Source organism: Pristiophorus japonicus, unplaced genomic scaffold (assembly GCF_044704955.1).
Source record: "Pristiophorus japonicus isolate sPriJap1 unplaced genomic scaffold, sPriJap1.hap1 HAP1_SCAFFOLD_52, whole genome shotgun sequence".
Lineage (NCBI taxonomy): Eukaryota > Metazoa > Chordata > Chondrichthyes > Pristiophoridae > Pristiophorus > Pristiophorus japonicus.
Window position 1 is genome coordinate 4,637,611 of NW_027254426.1, and position 9,850 is coordinate 4,647,460.

General features: G+C 46.4%; 1 non-coding gene across 1 annotated transcript; it reads left to right on the forward strand.

Annotated features, from left to right (window-relative positions):
- The first annotated feature begins 284 nt into the window (after positions 1–284).
- On the forward strand, positions 285–358 carry trnan-guu (transfer RNA asparagine (anticodon GUU)). Its single transcript has one exon. It is a non-coding gene; the product is annotated as a tRNA-Asn (tRNA).
- The last annotated feature ends 9,492 nt before the right edge of the window (positions 359–9,850 follow it).

The following is a 9,850-nucleotide window of genomic DNA, read 5'->3' on the forward strand; positions in this document are numbered from 1 at the left end:
CCTAATACTGGCTTCGGGACAATCAGAATACTTCGTCACAGACAAGGCACCGGAAGGCTGGAAGGTAGATCACACCGGTTGTGTGAGAGCTGGTTGGCGGTGACATGGAAGTGTCTGCAGTGTGCGGAACCAGACTGCTTCCACGCATCCACAATGAATGTCCCTCCATTTATTTGGGAAAGGTTCAACTGAGAGTGGACAAGTTCCATCCCGGTCGGAGCAATCTGAAGCTTTAACTGACTGACACCCTGGTTTTGGATGTCTTGCACCTTGTACTTCCATCAGTCTCTGTGGCGCAATGGGTTAGCGCGTTCGGCTGTTAACCGAAAGGTTGGTGGTTCGAGCCCACCCAAGGAAGAAGAGTTTAACTGTTTTTCCCCGAGTATTCGGTGCCGCACAGTCCCAGGTTGTCATTGTGCGTTTTGGCTGCACGAATCTATTCCGCAAATGATGCCAGCAGTGCTGTTATCTAATTAGTTCCCACTCCAATATTTTATGAGCATTCAGTTCAAGTAAAACGATAACAGTTTTTTACATGGATCATGTTCCATCCAGCCCATTAGAAATAAATTATGTTATTGGGTTTAAAGAAACTGGTGGAAATTGATTCTATTGGTACATATATAGAACTGGAACTTCGGTCTCAAGTGCTCCTCCTATCAAGTATAGACACACACACAATCAATGGTTTTACAACTGAGTCATAAACACTTACAATTTTAAACCATTCTCATACAGCGTGTAAATGAGATAGGGTTAATACTTCATCACATGTAAAGAGAAAATGAATAATTGAGGATACCACTGTTCCTCAGTAATTATATTATTATTTATTTTATTCTGAAGAAGGTTATCGGCTAATTAACGGTGATTAAAATAATTCTTACTTTTGCACGTTGGCTGCATGTCGTCAATTTTATCAGGTTTTGAATTTAAAAATGGGTTACAATGCTGGTTGAATACATGACCCCAAAGTCTTTTTGGGATCACAGGTTGAGTCTCTCTGGTGGTTTACGCTCTCTTGTAGAGCGCCTGAGTTTGGGCTCCGGTTGTTGGGCGCTGGCCTGTGTGTCTGCTGTTTGCGGTGCCTCAGGCCTATCCGGACTGCCCACAGTGACTGGGCTCTCCTCCCTTTGGTTCCAGTGTTCGGTCACCTGTGCTGGAGTGAACTCTGTATCGTGTTCTTCCTCTGCTTCTTCTATGGGGTTGCTGAACCTCCTTTTTGTTTGATCCACTTGTTTGCGGCAGATTTGTCCATTGGTTAGTTTATCTACCAGAATCCTATTGCCCTCTGTGAGCCATTTAGGCCCTGCAGTGTAGTTGTGGACAACAACAGGGTCGTTTACACCAATATATCGTGCCGCCGCATTCCTGTCATGGTAGTTATATTGTGATTGGCGCCTGCTCTCAACAATTTCTTTCATGGTGTGGTGTATAAGGGATAACGGGATTTGAGCATCCTTATCATTAGCAGCCCTGCGGGTGGAACCCCTGTGAGTGAGTGTGGTTGGGATCTATTGGTCAACAGGAGGCGTGATAAGTGGCTTTGCAGGGAACCACCTTGGATTCTGAGCATCCCCTGTTTGATTATCTGCACTTTTCGTTCTGCCTGCCCGTTTGAGGCTGGCTTGAACGGTGCCTTTCTGACATGGTTAATTCCATTGCCTGCCATGAAGTCCTGTAATTCAGTGCTTGTGAAGCACAGGCCATTGTCGCTGACCAAGATGTCCGGTAGACCGTGGGCGGCGAACATTGCCCGTAGACTTTCTACCGTGGCAGAGGATGTGCTTGAATTTAAAATGTCACACTCGATCCATTTGGAATGAGCGTCTAATACAACCAAAAACATTTTTCCGATGAAAGGACCTGCGTAGTCATCATGGAAGCGTGACCAAGGCTTGGCGGGCCATGGCCTGGGGCTAAGGGGGGCTTCACTGGGCGCATTGCACAGCTGGGCACATGTGTTGTACCTGCGAACACAAACTTCCAGATCTGCATCTATCCCTGGCCACCAAACGTGTGACCTGGCAATTGCCTTCATCATGACAATGCCCGGATGCTCATTGTGGAGTTCTCTGATGAACACCTCTCTGCCCATCTGGGGCATGACTACACGGTTTCCCCACAGTAGGCAATCGGCCTGAATCGAGAGTTCATCCCGGCCCCTGTGAAATGGTTTAAATTCCTCAGGGCATGCCCTGTACGTGGCTGCCCAGTCCCCATGCAGGACACATTTCTTGACGAGAGACAATAGCGGGTCTCTATTTGTCCAGACTTTAGTCTGACGGGCTGTCACGGGTGAGCCATCGCTTGCGAAAGCTTCAACAGCCATGACCATCTCAGCGGCATGCTCGGTAGCCCCCTCAGTGGTGGCTGGTGGGAGCCTGCTGAGTGCATCGGCGCATTTTTCAGTGCCCGGTCTGTGCCGAATTGTGTAGTCATAGGAGGCTAACGTGAGTGCCCACCTCTGTATGCGGACCGATGCGTCTGCATTTATGGCCTTGTTGTCGGCCAAAAGGGACGTGAGGGGTTTGTGATCTGTCTCCAGCTCAAATTTCCTGCCAAACAGATACTGGTGCATTTTCTTTACCGAATATACACATGCGAGCGCCTCCTTTTCTATCATCCCGTAGCCCCTTTCTGCCTGGGACAGACTTCTGGAGGCATAAGCTACCGGCTGTAACTGACCATTGGCATTGACCTGCTGCAACACACACCCGACACCATAGGACGACGCATCGCACTTTAACACAAGTTTCTTACATGGGTCATATCGCGTTAACAGATTGTTGGAACATAACAAATTGTGTGCTCTATTAAAAGCCCTTTCCTGGCTGTCACCCCAGACCCATTCGCGACCTTTGCTTAGGAGCACGTGTAGCGGCTCTAGCAGCGTGCTCAATTTGGGAAGAAAGTTAGCAAATAGTTGGGGAGCCCCAGGAACAAACGCAGCTCCGTCGTGTTACGGGGTCTGTGTGCTCTCTGGATCGCTTCCATCTTGGACGCAGTAGGGCTCATCCCTTCTACTCCTACCCTCATCCTCAGGAATTCTACCTCTGGAGCTAGGAAGATGCACTTCGCCTTTTTCAGTCGCAGCCCTACCCGGTACAGTCTGCGTAGCACCTCCTCCAGGTTGTGGAGGTGTTCTTCAGTATCGTAACCCGTGATGAGGATGTCGTCCTGAAAAACCACCGTCCCTGGAATCGACTTGAGGAGGCTTTCCATATTTCATTGGAAGATCGCGGCGGCCCAGCGAATCCAGAACGGACATCTGTTGTACTCAAACAACACTTGTATGTCGTGATGGTGGTCAGCTTCATCAACTCTCTCGCCAGCTCCTGGGTCATGTAAGCTGAGGTCACGTCCAATTTTGAAAAAAGTTTGCCACCGGATAGCATCGCAAAGAGATCCTCCACTCTCGGTAGCGGGTACTGGTCTTGCAGTGACACCCGATTGATGGTGGCCTTGTAATCACCATATATCCTGACCGACCCATCCGCCTTGAACACTGGTACAATCGGGCTCGCCCAGTCACTGAATTCGACTGGCAAAATGATACCTTCCCTCAGCAGGCGGTTCAATTCACCTTCTATCTTTTCCCACATCACGTACGGCACCGCTCTGGCCTTGTGGTGTCCTGGCCTGGCTTCCGGGTTTATGTGAATCACTACCTTGGCCCCCATGAAAGTGCCAATGCCGGGTTGAAATAATGAGTCAAATTTGTGCAGGATCTGTGAGCATGAAACTCGCTCCACAGAGGAAATAGCATTAACATTGCCCCATTTCCAGTTCATGACAGCAAGCCAACTCCTCCCCAGTAGTGCGGGACCGTCCCCCGGGACAACCCAGAGTGGCAACCTGTTCTACGAATCTTTGTGGGCCACGATTGTCGTGGCGCTGCCAAGAAGCAGAATGATCTCCTTGGTGTATGTCCGTAGCTGTGCGTCAATCGGTGATAATTTTGGCCCTACTGGCCTTGGACGCTCACAACTTTTCAAACTATTTGTTACCCATCAGGGACTGGCTAGCCCCCGTGTCTAGCTCCATTGATACTGGGATGCCACTGAGGAGCACTTTCATCATTATCGGTGGCGTCCTGGTGTATGAACTGTATACGTGCTCCACATGAACTCACTGAACTTCAGCTTCCAGCGATTTCCCCCAGCGTTCATTTCTGCAATTTCTGTAGGTATTTTGCTCATCTCTGCAACCTCCGGCTGAGTGTGTGCCTCCATGCCTCCAACATGAGCTGTTGTTGGAAACAAAAGATCCCTTGCTAGTCAATCGTCCCTGACTACCCCTGTGACTGTCCTTGAGTGTGTCATTAACAGGTGTTGATGGCCCAATTACTGGCCACATTGTCCCTTGCAATGTTGTGAATCACCGTTCTGCTTGCCATTATCTCTGTCGAACTCCCCCTCTGGGTTCGACTACATGTTGGGGCATGCCCGATTACCCTTGTCTGCCTGGAGAACTGTGTGCTGCTTCAACAATGTTGATTCTCTGTCCCAACCATTCCTTAACACAGTATCTCTCGTCTATACTGCTAGCGGCCATGCTCACGTGGTTTAAATCCCAGTTTCTCGTCGCCATTGATACATCCTTACTATACAGCAGAAATGCACACGAGGCCCAGGCTTGAGAGAAGGTCAGTCTGTGGCCTGTCCTTTATTCCTGAGCACTCAAGTGATGAAAGTGGGTGGAGCTTCCCCTTTTATACCTTAAGGTCCAGGTTAGAAGTGTCTCCCACAAGTTCACCACCTAGTGGTCATTGTTCTCACAGTGTACAACTGAGGTCAGATTATATATGGGTTACAATGTTGGTTGAATACATGACAATAAGCACTTAAAATTTTAAACCATTCTCCTAAAGTACAGTGTGTAAACGAGATAGGGATAAAAGTTCATCACATGTAAAGAGAAAATTAATGATTGAAGCTAGTAAAAGATCCTCTCGGAATAAGTGATCACAGTATGGTTGAATTTGTAACACAGATTGAGGGTGAGGAAGTAGTGTCTCAAACGAGCGTACTATGCTGAAACAAAGGGGACTATAGTGGGATGAGGGCAGAGTTGGCTAAAGTAGACTGGAAACACAGACTAAATGGTGGTACAATTGAGGAACAGTGGAGGACTTTTAAGGGGCTCTTTCATAGTGCTCAACAAAAATATATTCCAGTGAAAAAGAAGGGCGGTAAGAGAAGGGATAACCAGCCGTGGATAACCAAGGAAATAAAGGAGAGTATCAAATTAAAAACAATGCGTATAAGGTGGCCAAGGTTAGTGGGAAAATAGAAGATTGGGAAAATTTTAAACGACAGCAAAGAATGACTAAGAAAACAATAAAGAAAGGAAAGATAGATTACGAAGGTAAACTTGTGCAAAGCATAACAACGGATAGTTAAAGCTTTTACTGATATGTAAAACGGAAAAGAGTGACTAAAGTAAATGTTGGTGCCTTAGAAGATGAGAAGGGGGATTTAATAATGGGAATCTATATGGGTAGAGCTGCAGAATAACAAAGGGCAAAAAACGTTAGTGGGAGTTGTGTACAGACCTCCAAACAGTAGTAGTGATGTTGGGGAGGGCATCAAACATGAAATTAGAGGTGCGTGCAATAAAGGTGCAGCAGTTATAATGGGTGACTTTAATATGCACATAGACTGGGTTAACCAAACTTGAAGTAATACGGTGGAGGAGGATTTCCTGGAGTGCACAAGGGATGGTTTTTTAGACCAATATGTCGAGGAACCAACTCGGGGGGAGGCCATCTTAGACTGGGTGTTGTGTAATGAGAGAGGATTAATTAGCAATCTCATTGTGCGAGGCCCCTTGGGGAAGAGTGACCATAATATGGTAGAATTCTGCATTAGGATGGAGAATGAAACAGCTAATTCAGTGACCATGGTCCAGAACTTAAAGAAGGGTAACTTTGAAGGTATGAGGCGTGAATTGGCTAGGATAGATTGGCGAATGATACTGAAGGGGTTGACTGTGGATGGGCAATGGAAGACATTTAGAGACCGCATGGATGAACTACAACAATGTACATTCCTGTCTGGCGTAAAAATAAAAAAGGGAAGCTGGCTCAACCGTGGCTATCAAGGGAAATCAGGGATAGCATTAAAGCCAAGGAAGTGGCATACAAATTGGCCAGAAATAGCAGCGAACCCAGGGACTGGGAGCAATTTAGAACTCAGCAGAGGAGGACAAAGGGTTTGATTAGGGCAGAGAAAATGGAGTACGAGAAGAAGCTTGCAGGGAACATTAAGACGGATTGCAAAAGTTTCTATAGATATGTAAAGAGAAAAAGGTGAGTAAAGACAAACGTAGGTCCCCTGCAGTCAGAATCAGGGGACGTCATAACGGGGAACAAAGAAATGGCGGACCAATTGAACAAGTACTTTGGTTCGGTATTCATTGAGGAGGACACAAACAACCTTCCGGATATAAAAGGGGTCGGAGGGTCTAGTAAGGAGGAGGAACTGAGGGACATCCTTATTAGTCGGGAAATTGTGTTGGGGAAATTTATGGGATTGAAGGCCGATAAATCCCCAGGGCCTGATGCACTGCATCCCAGAGTACTTAAGGAGGTGACCTTGGAAATAGTGGATGCATTGACAGTCATTTTCCAACATTCCATTGACTCTGGATCAGTTCTTATGGAGTGTAGGGTAGCCAATGTAACCCCACTTTTTAAAAAAGGAGGGAGAGTGAAAACAGGGAATTATAGACCGGTCAGCCTGACATCGGTACTTGATAAAATGATGGAATCAATTATTAAGGATGTCATAGCAGTGCATTTGGAAAGAGGTAATATGATAGGTCCAAGTCAGCATGGATTTATGAAAGGGAAATCATGCTTGACAAATCTTCTGGAATTTTTTGAGGATGTTTCCAGTAGAGTGGACAAGGGAGAGCCAGTTGATGTGGTATATTTGGACTTTCAGAAGGCTTTCGACAAGGTCCCACACAAGAGATTAATGTGCAAAGTTAAAGCACATGGGATTGGGGTTAGTGTGCTGACATGGATTGAGAACTGGTTGTCAGACAGGAAGCAAAGAGTAGGAGTAAATGGGGACATTTCAGAATGGCAGGCAGTGACTAGTGGGGTACCGCAAGGTTCTGTGCTGGGGCCCCAGCTGTTTACACTGTACATTAATGATTTAGACGAGGGGATTAAATGTAGTATCTCCAAATTTGCGGATGACACTAAGTTGGGTGGCAGTGTGAGCTGTGAGGAGGATGCTATGAGGCTGCAGAGCGACTTGGATAGGTTAGGTGAGTGGGCAAATGCATGGCAGATGAAGTATAATGTGGATAAATGTGAGGTTATCCACTTTGGTGGTAAAAACAGAGAGACAGACTATTATCTGAATGGTGACAGATTAGGAAAAGGGGAGATGCAAAGAGACCTGGGTGTCATGGTACATAAGTCATTGAAGGTTGGCATGCAGGTACAGCAGGCGGTTAAGAAAGCAAATGGCATGTTGGCCTTCATAGCGAGGGGATTTGAGTACAGGGGCAGGGAGGTGTTGCTACAATTGTACAGGGCCTTGGTGAGGCCACACCTGGAGTATTGTGTACAGTTTTGGTCTCCTAACCTGAGGAAGGACATTCTTGCTATTGAGGGAGTGCAGCGAAGGTTCACCAGACTGATTCCCGGGATGGCGGGACTGACCTATCAAGAAAGATTGGATCAACTGGGCTTGTATTCACTGGAGTTCAGAAGAATGAGAGGGGACCTCATAGAAACGTTTAAAATTCTGACGGGGTTAGACAGGTTAGATGCAGGAAGAATCATCCCAATGTTGGGGAAGTCCAGAACCAGGGGACACAGTCTAAGGATAAGGGGGAAGCCATTTAGGACCGAGATGAGGAGGAATTTCTTCACCCAGAGAGTGGTGAACCTGTGGAATTCTCTACCACAGAAAGTTGTTGAGGCCAATTCACTGAATATATTCAAAAAGGAGTTAGATGAAGTCCTTACTACTAGGGGAATCAAGGGGTATGTTGAGAAAGCAGGAATGGGGTACTGAAGTTACATGTTCAGCCATGAACTCATTGAATGGTGGTGCAGGCTAGAAGGGCCGAATGGCCTACTCCTGCACCTATTTTCTATGTTTCTATGTTTCTAAATGTGGAAATGGCTGAGACCTTAAACAATTATTTTGCTTCGGTCTTCACAATGGAAGACACAGAAACCATGCCAGAAATTGCTGGTCACAGGAATGTGGGAAGAGAGGACCTTGAAACAATCACTATCACTAGGGGGTAGTGCTGGACAGGCTAATGGGACTCAAGGTAGACAAGTCCCCTGGTCCTGATGAAATGCCAGGGTATTAAAAGAGATGGCGGATGTTATAGCAGATGCATTCGTTATAATCTACCAAAATTCTCTGTACTCTGCGGAGGTACCAGCGGATTGGAAAGCAGCTAATGGAACGCCTCTGTTTAAAAAAGGGGGCAGACAAAAGGCAGATAACTATAGGCTGGTTAGTTTAACATCTGTAGTAGGGAAAATGCTTGAAACTATCATGAAGGAAGAAATAGTGGGACATCAAGATAGGAATAGTGCAATCAAGCAGACGCAGCATGGATTCATGAAGGGGAAATCATGTTTAACTAATTTATTGGAATTCTTTGAGGATATAACGAGCATGTTGGATAGAGGTGTACCGATGGATGTGGTGTATTTAGATTTTAAAAAGGCATTCGATAAGGTACCACACAAAAGGTTACTGCAGAAGATAAAGATACGCGGAGTCAGTGGAAATGTATTAGCATGGATAGAGAATTGGCTAGCTAACAGAAAGCAGAGAGTCGGGATAAATGGGCCCTTTTCGGGTTGGAAATCGGTGGTTAGTGGTGTGCCACAGGGATCGGTGCTGGGACCACAACTGTTCACAATATACATAGATGACCTGGAAGAGGGGACAGAGTGTAGCGCAACAAAATTTGCAGATGACACAAAGATTAGTGGGAAAGCAGGTTGTGCAGAGGACAGAGAGGCTGCAAAGAGATTTAGATAGGTTAAATGAATGGGCTAAGGTTTGGCAGATGGAATACAATGTCGGAAAGTGTGAGGTCATCCACCTTGGGGAAAAAAAACAGTAAAAAGGGAATATTATTTGAATGGGCAGAAATTGCAACAAGCTGCGGTGCAGAGGGACCTGGGGATCCTTGTGCATGAATCCCAAAAAGTTAGTTTGCAGATGCAACAGGTAATCAGGAAGGCGAATGGATATGTTGGCCTTCATTGCGAGAGGCATGGAGTACAAAAGCAGGGAGGTCCTGCTGTAACTGTATAGGGTATTGGTGAGGCCGCACCTGGAGTACTGCATGCAGTTTTGGTCACCTTACTTAAGGAAGGATATACTAGCTTTGGAGGGGGTACAGAGACAATTCACTCGGCTGATTCCGGAGTTGAGTGGGTTACCTTATGATGATAGATTGAGTAGACTGGGTCTTGACTCGTTGGAGTTCAGAAGGATGAGGGGTGATCTTGTAGAAACATTTAAAATAATGAAAAGGATAGACAAGATAGAGGCAGAGAGATTGTTTCCACTGGTCGGGGAGACTAGAACTTGGGGGCACAGCCTCAAAATGCGGGGGAGCCAATTTAAAACCAAGTTGAGAAGGAATTCCTTCTCCCAGAGGGTTGGTAATCTGTGGAATTCTCTGCCCAAGGAAGCAGTTGAGGCTAGCGCATTGAATGTATTCAAGTCACAGATCGATAGATTTTTAACCAATAAGGGAATTAAGGGTTATGAGGAGCGGGCGGAAAAGTGGAGCTGAGTCGACGGCCAGATCAGCCATGATCTTGTTGAATGGCGGAGCAGGCTCGAGG